We start from the raw sequence: 12972 nt of genomic DNA, 5'->3' as shown, positions 1-12972 counted from the left end.
CGTTTTACTTATTTGTAGATAATTCGAAGGAGGGGATATAATGCATAAATTATAACTGACATCATGTGACTTTTAACCAATTAGTCCTGTTGCACATTTGAATGAAGCATATTTAACTAGAGATGCTATACCCCTTATTCCAATAGTGGTGCTCTTTATTGTTCGGATAATTTTGGAATGTCTTTATTCCTTTGAATACCATTAGTGATAACTCTTCCCACTGAAGATGGATTTAATTTTTTGAAACCACTAAAATTAATTTAGGGCTAAGGGGGATGAGTGAGGTAGGTATACAGACCAGGAAATGCCATTTTTAATACCAGTAAAATGGGTAACAATTGGCAAATAAAACCGGTTTTCTTATGTGGCTTGTGGATTGGAGGGTTCTAAAGGAAAACACAAAAGCCTTTGGAGAGTTAGTAGTATTCCTTTGTATGTGCCTAACATAATTGCTTCGAAGGAACAAAAACTTATTTTAAGTGCTCCTTCTAGAAGATCAACTACAAAAAGTTATTCTTAGCTACATGTAAGGGTGTAACATTGTTTGATATTTCTCTCCACAGTCCTTGATATGTTAGATGTGATATTCTATAGGGGGAAAAGGACATCATTTGTATGTTCATATGTCCTTCTATGTATAGTTAGAGATTGATTCATACTAATTTGGGATATAATTTAACATTTTAAGAATTCTTGAAATGGCACTGCCATTTTGAGTATTTTAAAATGCAATTGATTAATCCATTTAACAGATGAGTAAAGTCAGAAGTCTGTTATATAAACCTGTTGTATAATATAAGCAATCGGGTCACTATTTGTTTCTTTTAATTAAAAATGCATGTTTTATGTTTTTCATGTTACCTTTGTCAAAACAAAAATAGCCCCCAAAATACTCTCTTGATTTTAGTTTAACATTACAAGTATAATAATTACAAATCCTGTTTTTTGCGTTGTGCCTACTGAAGGCAGGATCACATGCTGAGTTAATGTAATTTTACTAAGATGTTTGCTTAGTAAATATGCCTAGTACAGTCTTCATAGAAATTATATTTTAAAGAAAGAAACAAAGCCAACTGGCATTTAGCCTGCTTATTTATATAACCAGTAATGTACTGGTTGGTAAATAACACATGAGAATAGGTGGTTTTAATGAGCACATATTTATCTGGAGAAGTAAGATATATTTACACATACTATATGAGATATATAACAAATATATTAGAATATATATATATATATATATAATGTGTATTTATTGAAATCCACCTGCTCTCGTGTGCTATTTACCAACCAGTATTTCACCAAACAAGAAATGACTGTTGGATATAAATTGAAAAAACAAAACAAAACAAAACAGGAATACAGGCAGGAGCTACCAGCATGGTGGGAAGAGGTTTGTGGCATGACCGTATCAGACTGGAAAAGAAACATTCAGATCCTCTATGGAAATTTTACTGAGCAAGAAGGTAATTATTTTTAAAGACAGAATGGAGAGTCATTTTCATTCTTTTGAATAGGGAAGAAAATCTGTAGGTTTGGTCTGTCAGAAATTGCTTAGTAGGGAGAAGTGAGAACACATGTTCTAATCTGGCACCAGCACCCATGGTGTGAAAGAAACTGGGTGAATTGTGGGGTAAGGTTTATTGACTTTAACTTGGCAACCATGTTAAAGATTTGGGTTAAAATCGTTTTAAAGGATGGTTTCTTAACCAGGAAGTTGCTTCAGAATCCCCCGAAGCTTCTTTAACATGCATATGCCTCTGCCTCCTCCTTCCAGGCCCCCTGGACCTGCAGGGCAGAGCGCTGGCAGCTGGTTTTCAGCAGGTTCCCAGGGGATTCTGACGCACACTTCCCCTGCCTCTCACTGGCTGCCCTAAAGTGGATATCCGAATCATCGAGAGCTGATTACTCCTCTGGAGAGCAGTGGGTCTGGGGTAGGGCCGCAGAGGCTGTATTTCTTACCCGTTCCTGGGTTTTGCGCAGGTTGCTTGCACACAGAAGGCACCGAGGACTGAGTGTGGTGTGCAGCTTGTCTCGTGCTCATATAGTATGTACTTTAATATGAAAAAGATAACTGAAAGTATCTTCTTACATGGAACTGGTTTCATCTGCCTTTATGTCTGGTTTTTATGGGATGGTCATAGGCACAAAAATACAGAGCTTTTAAACAGATTTCTCTGAAAATATGTAACTAGAATACTGTTCAATTCTTAAGTATTGTTTTTAAATTCACATATTAGTAAAACCTAGCAACCAGTTTTCATTTTTGAAAAGGTTAGCTATCAAATGGATACTTGTTTCTTCTCTATTGGTTGTCTTTTAATATGACTTACCCTATCTTTTGTCTTTTCTTTCTCTAAAATTACCAGCTTCTGGAGAAAGATGACTCTACATTCTCCTTTGCGAAGGAGTTGCTAATGAGTTAAGATGAAAGCATAATTATTAAGGGGTGTGGAGCATTATTTACTGCTTGCTCTCAGATAACTGAGAGCCCAGGGGGTGAGGGGAGTGGAAACGTTTTGCCTTCCTCAGATGTTCTGTAGCTTTTTTCCCAAGCCCATTCAGTGTCCCTCAAAGAGAAATTTATATTCTTGAACATTTCCAGGGTTCTATTGGATTCACCAAAATGGAATCAGCTCTGCTGAGCCCAAATGACACTTGAGAACATTAGTGTAAGTAACAAAGCTCTTTACTGGGATTCCCTTTACAGAAAGTACCGTAAAAAATGAAATAGTACCAATGTCATATGTCCACTCAAAATAAGACCACACATGTTCATGTGCAGGCATATTGCTGACTTTATAGAAAACACAGATTCATTATCTATTTTGGTTCTCAACTGATGTGTGATTTGCACTTTAATGTACATCTAAATGTTAAAATGAAATGAATTCTCTACACCAAGCTGAATGAAGTAACATTTAATATTTAAAATATTCAAGATAATTTAACTACAGACACCTTCCCCCCCAATCTGAAATGAGGATGTTTTAATATTAGCAGAGAAAAAGCTCAATGCTTTGTTTCAAATTTGAATAAATTCAACAGGGCCTAATTAGGACAAGACACTTACTTATTGCATAATTATTGCCAGGAACTTCTCTGGTAAACTGGTGATTAGATTTTAAAATAATAATTTCCCCCTTTTCTTGGAAAAGTAAAATTGTGTCTCTCAAAGAGAAAAGCAACATATGCTATAATATAGAAATATGTTCATAGTTTAGTTGTGTACAATATACAAATTAAGTCAGATGACTTTGGATGGTTTGTATATGTAACTGGTTTTTACCAATAAACACTTTTTCATATGACTATTTAATCTTGGGGGTTTTTTTTCCCCAAATAAAAGCTTATTTGCCACTTCTGTGGGAAGTCATCCTTACTTCAGAACACTTTTTAAAGTTTTATGACTAGGGAAAATTTGTGGATATCTATTCCCCAGTTTTCAGTATGTCCTTTTATGCCCTAGAAAAATTATTTTCCCTCTCCCAATTTTAAGTGTATATTCTAGCAAATGGATTCCCAGAGAGTCACTGAATGGTCACTAATATACTAGGTATGTACAGTTAGCAAATGAGGCTGAAGTAAACTTTATAGACAAGCACGAGGCCTTGTTCTAAGCACCTCTTATGCATCATCATAATTAATTCTCAGATCCCCTCCTGTCACTGCACCTGTTTTACAGAAGACCACAGGCACAGGGAGGTTAGGTGCCTTGCCCAAGATCTTAGCTGGTGAGTAGCAAAGCCAGTGTTCTTAATCTTAGCCCCTCTCGAGGAAGAAGGGCCTCGGTGACAGGTGATTTTACTTGGATCTTAAATAAAAAATGGTTTTTTCAGATGAAAAGTCTTCATCTATTCTTATAAGGCTTGGGTCTTTTTATGTGTTTTAGCAGTTTATTTGATTTTTTTTTTTTTACTTTGTTCCCATTTGTAATTCAAATAGAATATCAATGTATTTTATTCATTAGTCTTCAGCATTTTAAGTGCTGGATATAAACATAAAAGACTTGGTTTTGAATTTGGTAAATTACACCAAAGATTCTTAATAGCCAGCTGCCTAACATCTTTAGATTTGGTAATCTTTCCAGAACTACCAACTGCTATCACTTCTATCCAAACCAGTTTCAATAATGCTTGTATACTTTGTGACTCTGCCAATGTCAATGTGAATTGTAAGATGTATTTCCCTATCTTGATACAATGATATTCTGATTCAATGATAGCTTTTGTATTGTGTGCATGCATATAACTTCTTCCATTAAAAAGTAGAAGAGCTGGGGTGCCTGACTGGCTTGGTGGTAGAGCATGCAATTCTTGATCTCAAATTGTGAGTTCAAGTCCCAAGTTGAGTCTGGAGCTTATTTAAAAAAAAAAAAAATGGTGAGAACAGTTAAAAAATACAAAATGTATATGTGGAATAAGGAATTTCTGAGACACATTTTAGCTATTTGACAAATATTTTTGCTTAATGTTTTATTATACTTTGTCTAATGACCTTTTAAAAAAAAAAAGATTTTATTTGACAGAGAGCAAGCACAAGCAGGGGGAGCATCAGGAAGAGGGAGAGGGGGAAGCAGGCTCCCCGCTGAGCAGGAAGCCTGATGCAGTGCACCATCCCAGGACCCTGAGATCATGACCCCAGTCAAAGGCAGACCAACTGAGCCACCCAGGCACTCCTGCCTAATGACCTTTAAAATTAACTGAAATGAAAACCATATTTTTGCAATGGATATTGTGTTCCTTTTGATAATATCCCAGCAGTAATTATTAACTTCGAGGAAACCACACATTGCAAAATCACTGCTTAGCCTTTCTCACTTGTGCATTTAAGATTAAAGGATGGAATAAACAGACTTGTGATCATTGCTTATGGGAATGCCAGTATAAGGGGAAGTGCCTTGCATAGAGTGTATTATACTAGATCAACTTACCATAGATAGTTCCAGAAATCTGTCTAAATGCTCCATAATAATGTGAATTGTTTTTTTCTCTTGTGATATATAAATTGTAATGAGATGTGTATATTTTCTTAGTAAAATTTCCCATGCATATAAAAATGTGTTATGACCTTGTTTTTAGAGGCTGCTGTATAAAGGGCACTTTTAAAATTCAATATTATCTCAATCCTTAAAACAGCCCGGTCCCCAACCCCCACCCAGAGCACCTGCTCCCTTGGAAGTGCTCTGTGGTTAGACCGAGAAACACCGTGGAGCACTACTCATGCTCCCCATCTTTTCCTTTCCTTTTGTTCAACTTCCTACTTTCTCTTCTCATTTAGTTTAATCCTAGCAGTAAAGGAGCTATTCCTCACCTCTCCTCACCACATACACATTCCACCCGAATGCTAGAACACTAAGTCAGGAGAGACTGTATGTTGAGTTTGTGGTAAACAGACAAAATGGTACAACAGCTAATACCTACTGAGTGCTTGCTTCAAGCCAGGCTCTGTTTTAAGGCCGTGAGTGTTTGCTCATTTCTCATTTCACCTTCACAAGGACTTTCTAAGGTGTACGTGCTAAGATTTCCCCCATTTTGCAGATTGTGAGGTGCAGAGCCCTTAAAGTCATGAAGCTACCCAAACCAGCAAAGTGAGGATTCAGACCTCTTGCCTCTGGTGCTGTTTAAACTACCCTCTCCCTACAGTGAGCACAGCCTGTGCAGCAGAGCGTGGCTGCGGCCCATCTCACTCGCCATAATCACTAACTTGCAGGAAACCTGTAACGCTGCCGGCATTGCGGGCCCCCAGGACTCTGACGCCTTCCCTGCATCAGACCTCGGACATCCTCCTGCATCCCCACTTTGGGCAGACAGTCCTGCTTCCTGTTTCATAGGAAAATAGAACAGTCAGAAAAGGATGTCTTCAAGCTCCCCTCGCCCCATCCCCCAGGTTCCGTGAGATGCAGCGACTAGAGCAGCTGGCCTGACACCATCGGCCAGCCTCGCGGGGACTAGGAACTCGCCACTCGGCCTTGGTGTTCTCCTGTGGAATGGAAACCATCTCGCAGAGCACCAGCATCCACCAGGGCCATTCTGAACGTCAGTGCTCCTTCCCCAAGCCTTCTCTTTTAGGATCCCAGTGTACATAAAGAAATACCTCCAGTCAAAAGCCGGGGAGGTATCCTTGACTCCGTCTTCTCTGACACCTCATATCAAATCCATCCGCAACTCTTGTGGGTTCTACCTTCAAGTATATTGAGAACAGGACTATTTCTAACGTCTCCCCTGCTGACTCCCTAGACCTAGCCACGATCATGGTCACCTGGTCTCCCCCCACCCCCCTTCCCTGCCACCTACAGGTTATTTTCAGCAGAGGAGCCAGAGCGATCCTTCTCAATCTAAAACGGAACAAGTCCCTCTGTTCAAAACCCTAACTAGCTGAGCCAATGTCCTTAGAGGGCAACAAAAGCCCTGACATGCTCCGCCACCACTGCCACCACTTACTTCTCTGCCTTCCTCTGCTGCTGTCCCTGCTCTCTTGCTCTATTTCAGCCCTACTTGTCCTGAGCACACCAGGCAACTCCAGACAGGACTTGGCATTTGGCATTTGGCATTTGACTTGGCATTTGTGGTACCCTCTGCAGGGACATTCCTAGTATCTCTGCTGCTTGCTTCACCTTTTAAGGTCTTAGCACAGATGTCACTTCTCAGCGAGGTTTTCTCTAACTCACCCTTTTCAAGTCTGCAACCCAGAGTCCCCAGCATTCTCTCTCCTCCCTATTTTTCTTCATTGAACTTATCACCTCCCCTCTATGTAGAGCGTTGCAGGGAATAGAATGTTCTCCTTTCCTTTGTGGAAGCCAAAGCTAGTGAGGGGAAAGCTTCTATCTCCCTACTTCATGGCTGCCCTAAACAGCGGCAAGTATCAAGTGGTAGTTTGAAAAAGATGGTGCCCTAAGAAGATACAGAGGCAAGACCTCGGCTGTGCTACCTCCATTAGTTCATGTTTTCTGTCAGTTCTGTGGGCTCTCTAATCTCCTTTCAATCTGCAACTTAAATTAGCTAAAATTGATTTCTATGCTATAACTAAGAATTCTGATTGATATTGAATTAAGATGTCAGTTACTTATAAGTATGTAAATATTAGCCTGTCCAACAATACTTTGAGCAAATCAAGGACTGGGTCATGTTTTTTCTTTATTTTGTATAGTTTCAAAATCTCTTCCTCACCCCATTCAGCACTCTTTCTCTATATAGGTTTAAGCAGTGATTGATTCCAAATAATTGAATGATTAACAAAAAAGTTTCTGAGTATAATTTGAATGAGAAAAATAAAGTCATGGAGTCTGCCCTGTTATTGCTTTTTGGGGTCTGAAATTTACCCACCGGTTTTACTAATTTGTGATTAGAGCCATTATCCTTCTCTCTTAATTCCAGGTTGGTTACTATTATAGATGTAATGATAGGTTGGTTCATTTACTGATTTGAGAAGACCACCAGTGTATTAAATCTAGGTCACATCTAAAATGAGAATGGGAGAGAAAAGAGAGGCCAGCTTTCTCAGACCTGTATAAATTATATTATTAGATGTGCTAAGTATCACTCTGGAATGACTCATATTTGAATAACACTTTACAAACCATTTTCAACAAACACCATTTAGTCTTTATAACAAAAGTTGGAGGCAAGAAGAGCAATTATTATCCTCATTTCACCAAAGGAAAAACAGGGGCTCAGGAAAGTTAAATAACCTGGCCAAGGTCACCCAAATACAAAGGAGCAAAATCAGGACTCAAACAGTCTTTTGGCTCAAAAGTTTATGTTGTTAAGCAATGTAAAAAGAAAAATGACAAATCTGGAAAATATTTGCACCTTCCATCATAGTTAAAGAGTTATTATCCCTAATATATATAAAGCAGCTAAGAATTCATAAGAAAAGACCACCATTACAATGAAAAATTAGGCAAAAGTTATGCACAAAAAGTGCACAGAAAGAAAGTCAAATGATCCTTAAACTTATGAACAGATACTCAACATATTTCAGTTATGAAAGATAAATGCACTTTGAACTCCACTAAGATGGTAGATTGGCAAAAGAAAAAAAAAATCCCAGAGTTTGACAACATTAGTGGTAGTGAGGCTCCGAAGAAAAATGTCCTCTGGTAAGTTGCTAACATAAGACAGAATGAGGGGCACCTGGGTGGCTCAGACAGTTAAGCGTCTGCCTTTGGCTCAGGTCATGATCCCAGAATCCTGCGATCAAGGCAGGACATGGACGTGCTCCCACGTCAGCTGGGAACCTGCTTTTCCCTCTCCATTTGCCTTCTGCTCCCCCTGCTTGTGCTCTCTCTCTGTCAAATAAATAAATAAAATCTTTAAAAAAAGAAAAAGAAAGAAAGAAAGGCAAAAATAACATAACCCCCAGAACAGTACTTTAAGCATTATCCAGCAAAATTATATATTTACTTATCAGTTGAGTCATCAATCCCACTTGTAGGAATCTATGCCAAAGATATACTTGCAGAAATAAAAAATAACTTGTGCAGAAGGTTACTTGTTACCATACTATGATAGCAAAAGACTGTAAGCAACCCAGAGAACTGACAGAATAAACAAACTGTGGTATAGTCATTCAGCATGAGACAGTTGTGAAAAGTAAGGAGGAAGAAATTTGTACACAGATACATGTCATGGTAGCCAAGACCATGTGCTGCTTGAAACTTCCTTCCCAAAATAACCTGCTGCAAGGAATGCACCTTTACTGATGCTTTTCGGCTTTTTGTGTTTTTAAATCACCATCTGAAGATGACTTGCTTTCAGCTTAAAGAACTTCCTTTAATATTTCTTATAAAGCAAGTCTATAAGCAACAGACTCTCTCAGTTTTGCTCGTTTGAGGATGTTTTTATTTCACCTTAATTACTGAAAAATAGCTTTGATGGAAATAAGATTCTTGGTTGACAGGTTTTTCCTTTGAGCACTTTAAGTATATGATACCACTGCCTTCTGGCTTCCACTGTTTCTTTCTTTTTTAATCATTTCAAGATTTTTTTTTTATTATTACTTTCAGAAGTAGAATTTAGTGATTCGTCAGTTGGAAATAACATCCAGGGCTCATTACATCAAGTGCTCTCCCTAATGCCCATCAGCCAGTTCTCTCCCCCACCTCCCCTCCAGCAACCTTGTTTGTTTCCCAGAGTTTAGTGTCTCTTATGGTGTGTCTCCCTCTCAATTTTCATCTTATTTTATTTTTCCTTCCCTTCCTATGTTCATCTGCTTTGAGTCTTAAATTCCACATGAGTGAAATCATATGGTATTTGTCATTCTCTGTCTGACTTATTTTGCTTAGCATAATACCCTCTAGTTTCATCCACATCTTTGCAAATGGCAAAATTTCATTCTTTTTGATGGCTGAGTAATATTCCATTGCATGTATGTATGTATGTATGTATGTGTCTGTGTATACACACACACACACACACACACACACATCTATCTCACATCTTCTTTATCCATTCATCTGTCAATGGACATCTGGACTCTTTCTTTTTTAGTTTGGCTATTGTGGACATTGTTGCTATAAACATTTGGGTGCACGTGCCCCTTCAGATCACTACATTTGTATCTTTGAAGCAAATACCCAGTAGTGCAATTGCTGGGTCATATCCTAGCTCTATTTTCAACTTTTTGAGGAACCTCCATACTGTTTTCCAGAGAGGCTGCACCAGCTTGCATTCCCACCAACAGTGTAAGAGGGTTCCCCTTTCTCCGCATCCTCACCAACATCTGTTGTTTCCTGACTTGTTAATTTTAGCTATTCTGACTGATGTGAGGTGGTATCTCATGGTGGTCTTGATTTGTATTTCCCTGATGGTTAATGATGTAGAGCAGCTTTTCATTTGTCTGTTAGCCATTTGTACGTCTTCTTTGGAGAAATGTCTGTTCATGTCTTCTGCCCGCTTCTTGCCTAGATTTTTTGGGTGTTGAATTTTATAAATTCCTCATAGATTTTGGATACTAGCCCATCTGATAAGACATTTGCAAATATCTTCTCCCATTCCATAGGTTGCCTTTTGGTTTTGTTGACTGTTTCCTTTGCTGTGCAAAAGCTTTTATCATGATGAAGTCCCAATAGTTCATGTTTACCCTTGTTTCCCTTGCCTTTGGAGACATGTCTAGCAAGAAGTTGCTGTGGCTGTAGTCAAAGAGGTTGCGCCTGTGTTCTTCTCTAGGATTTGGATAAATTCCTGTCTCTCATTTAGGTCTCTCATCTATTTTGAGTTTATTTTTGTGTATGGTGGAAGAAAGTGGTCCAGTTTCATTCTTCTGCATGTCCAATTTTTCCAACACCATTTGTTGAAAAGACTGTCTTTTTTCTATTGGATGTTCTTTCCTGCTTTGTCGAAGATGAGTTGATGATAGAACTGAGGGTCCATTTCTGGGCTCTCTATTCTGTCCCATTGATCTATGTATCTGTTTCTGTGCCAGTACTGTACTGTCTTGATGATTACAGCTTTGTAATAGAGCTTGAAGTCTGGAATTGTGATGTCTCCAGCTTTGGTTTTCTTTTTCAACATCACTTCGGCTATTCGGGGTCTTTCTGGCTCTATACAAATTTTAGAATTGTTTGTTCCAGCTCTGTGAAAAGAGTTGATGGTATTTTGATAGGGATTGCATTGAATATGTAAATTTAGCCTGAATGTCTAATGATTCTACCAATCTTCCTTTCACCATCACCTCCATTCATTTTAAGAGTGCCCTTAAGCCTGAGGTCTCCACAGTCTATTGTAAGTGAAGCCAACATCTTGGAAGAGAAGGTACATTTGGAAGGTACATTTTCGGTCCATTTCTCCCTCCACGCAAAATCTCTGAGCTAATGCTGTGGAGCTGGAGACAATGGCATGCTACTGATTTAGTGACACCACCAATTTAGGAGCTGGGCACTTGAGAAGTGGGGTAGAGACTTCGGGTCTTTTTGGCTGGCCTCTCCCTGCATGGAACCACCATTTTATGAGCCAGGGCAAGGTAATCAGGGCTCTTATATTCTCACTAGGCCATGCCTAAACTAAAGCCTCCATCCCACCTCTTAGCAACACTTGTCTGGAATTTAGCCTCACCAACCAGCAGCTGGGGGCAGCAGGAGAAACACTGCTGTGCCAGCCCTTGCGAGAAGATAGCTCTCTGAGAGCTGGGAGGACAGGGAGAACTGTGTTGTCAGTTGCACCAGCCTAGAGTGGAGGTTCGGTCTCACTGATTAAGAGGGGAAATGGGAGGAAGCAGACCTCGGTTCAAATACTATTATCTCTCACTGTTCCTACCAAATTTTGGTAGAGTTTTTGGGACAAAAAAAAGTTTCTTCATTGCTAAATTTCCTTAGGACCATTTCCAGGGATTTTAAATGATTATAGGGTTTGGGATTGGTTTTTTTGGTTTTGTTTTTTGTTTTTTGGGTTTTTTTGGTGGTGGGTTTTGTTTTGTTCTGTTTTGTTTTTATCACTTTAACCAGTTTTTCTGGGGAGAGGGCCCATAGAGCACTTCATGCTGTCATATTCGAAGTTCCTCTAACACTGACTTTTAATCAAGTGTAATTCATGCAGGGAAGGAAGTAATACTTTCCTGAATATAATCTTGACTTTGGAACCCATGTAAGTAATTTACATAATTTAAATAAAATTTTTTAAAAATACCTAAAAAACCTAAAAATGTAAAATAAATAAAAGAATCTACCTGTGTACCAGGATGGTGGCATAACAACAGAGGAAAAAAAATTCTTAAGTAACCTAAAAATAGTTTTTTGACCATACATACCTAGTGTCATATATCCATGATTTGCTGGAACTACTTTACTGGAGCTAAATCAAATTACATTAATGTTATTAGGAACCAAGATTTTTTTTATATAAGTGACATCAGTATACAATTAAAGAAAAGTAAAAACTCTATAATCTTACACTTGAGTTGAAAAAAATCAGCATGGGGGTGCCTGGGTGGCTCAGTGGGTTAAAGCCTCTGCCTTCGGCTCAGGTCATGATCCCAGGATCCTGGGATAGAGCCCCGCATCGGGCTCTCTGCTCAGCAGGGAGTCTGCTTCCTCTCTCTCTCTCTCTCTCTCTCTGCCTGCCTCTCTGCCTCTCTCTGTGTCAAATAAATAATAAAATCTTAAAAAAAAAAAGTTATGAGATGTGATCAGGAAAATTTAAACAATGAATGAATATTTGATGTTAAGGAATTATTGTCATTTTATGATAATATTATGGTTGTATTTAAAAAAATACTTACCTTGGGGCACCTGGGTGGCTCAGTCAGTTAAAAGTCTGACTTCAGCTCAGGTGGTGATCTCAGGGTTCTGGGATCCAACCCCTGTTGTCTCCCCACTCAACAGGGTGTCTTCTCCTGTTCCTGTTCCTTCTCCCTCTGCCTCTCTTCCCACTCATGCTCTCTCTGTCTCTCTCTCAAATAAATAAGCAATATCTTTAAAGCATAGAATAAAAAACAAAAAACTTATCTTGAGGTGCCTGGGTGGCTCAGTAGGTTGGGCAATGACTCTTAATCTCAGCTCAGGCCTTGATCTCAGGGCCACGAGTTCAAGCCCCACAGTGGGGTCTACACTGGGCATGGAGCCTACTTAAATAAAAATAAATAAATAAATAATCTTATCATTTATATTTATATACTAAACTGCCCACCATCATTATGCAGTGTTGAGACTACCAGAAAAAGGAGTCTTAAATGCTTATAGAAGTATTTATGGATAAAATGATATTGTGTCTGGAATTTGCTTTAAAATAATCCACATTTTTGTTGCCTTTGAAGGGGAAGGGTTTGGTTGCAGGTGAAACAAGATGAACCAGATCTTATTAACTATTGAAGGTGAGTGATTGTTACACATAAAGGTGCATTAGACATTTTCTCAAGTTTCATGTATGTTTAAAATTTCTCATATAATGGAAAGTTTTAAAAATAAACAAAAAGTTCTGTGATAAATATATAACAGCCCTGAGGAGAGGAGCTGTAGGAAGCCTTGATGGGTAGGCA

The sequence above is a fragment of the Mustela erminea genome, chromosome 13 (genome assembly GCF_009829155.1).
Source record: "Mustela erminea isolate mMusErm1 chromosome 13, mMusErm1.Pri, whole genome shotgun sequence".
Classification (NCBI taxonomy): Eukaryota; Metazoa; Chordata; class Mammalia; order Carnivora; family Mustelidae; genus Mustela; species Mustela erminea.
This window is presented reverse-complemented; position numbering follows the sequence as displayed.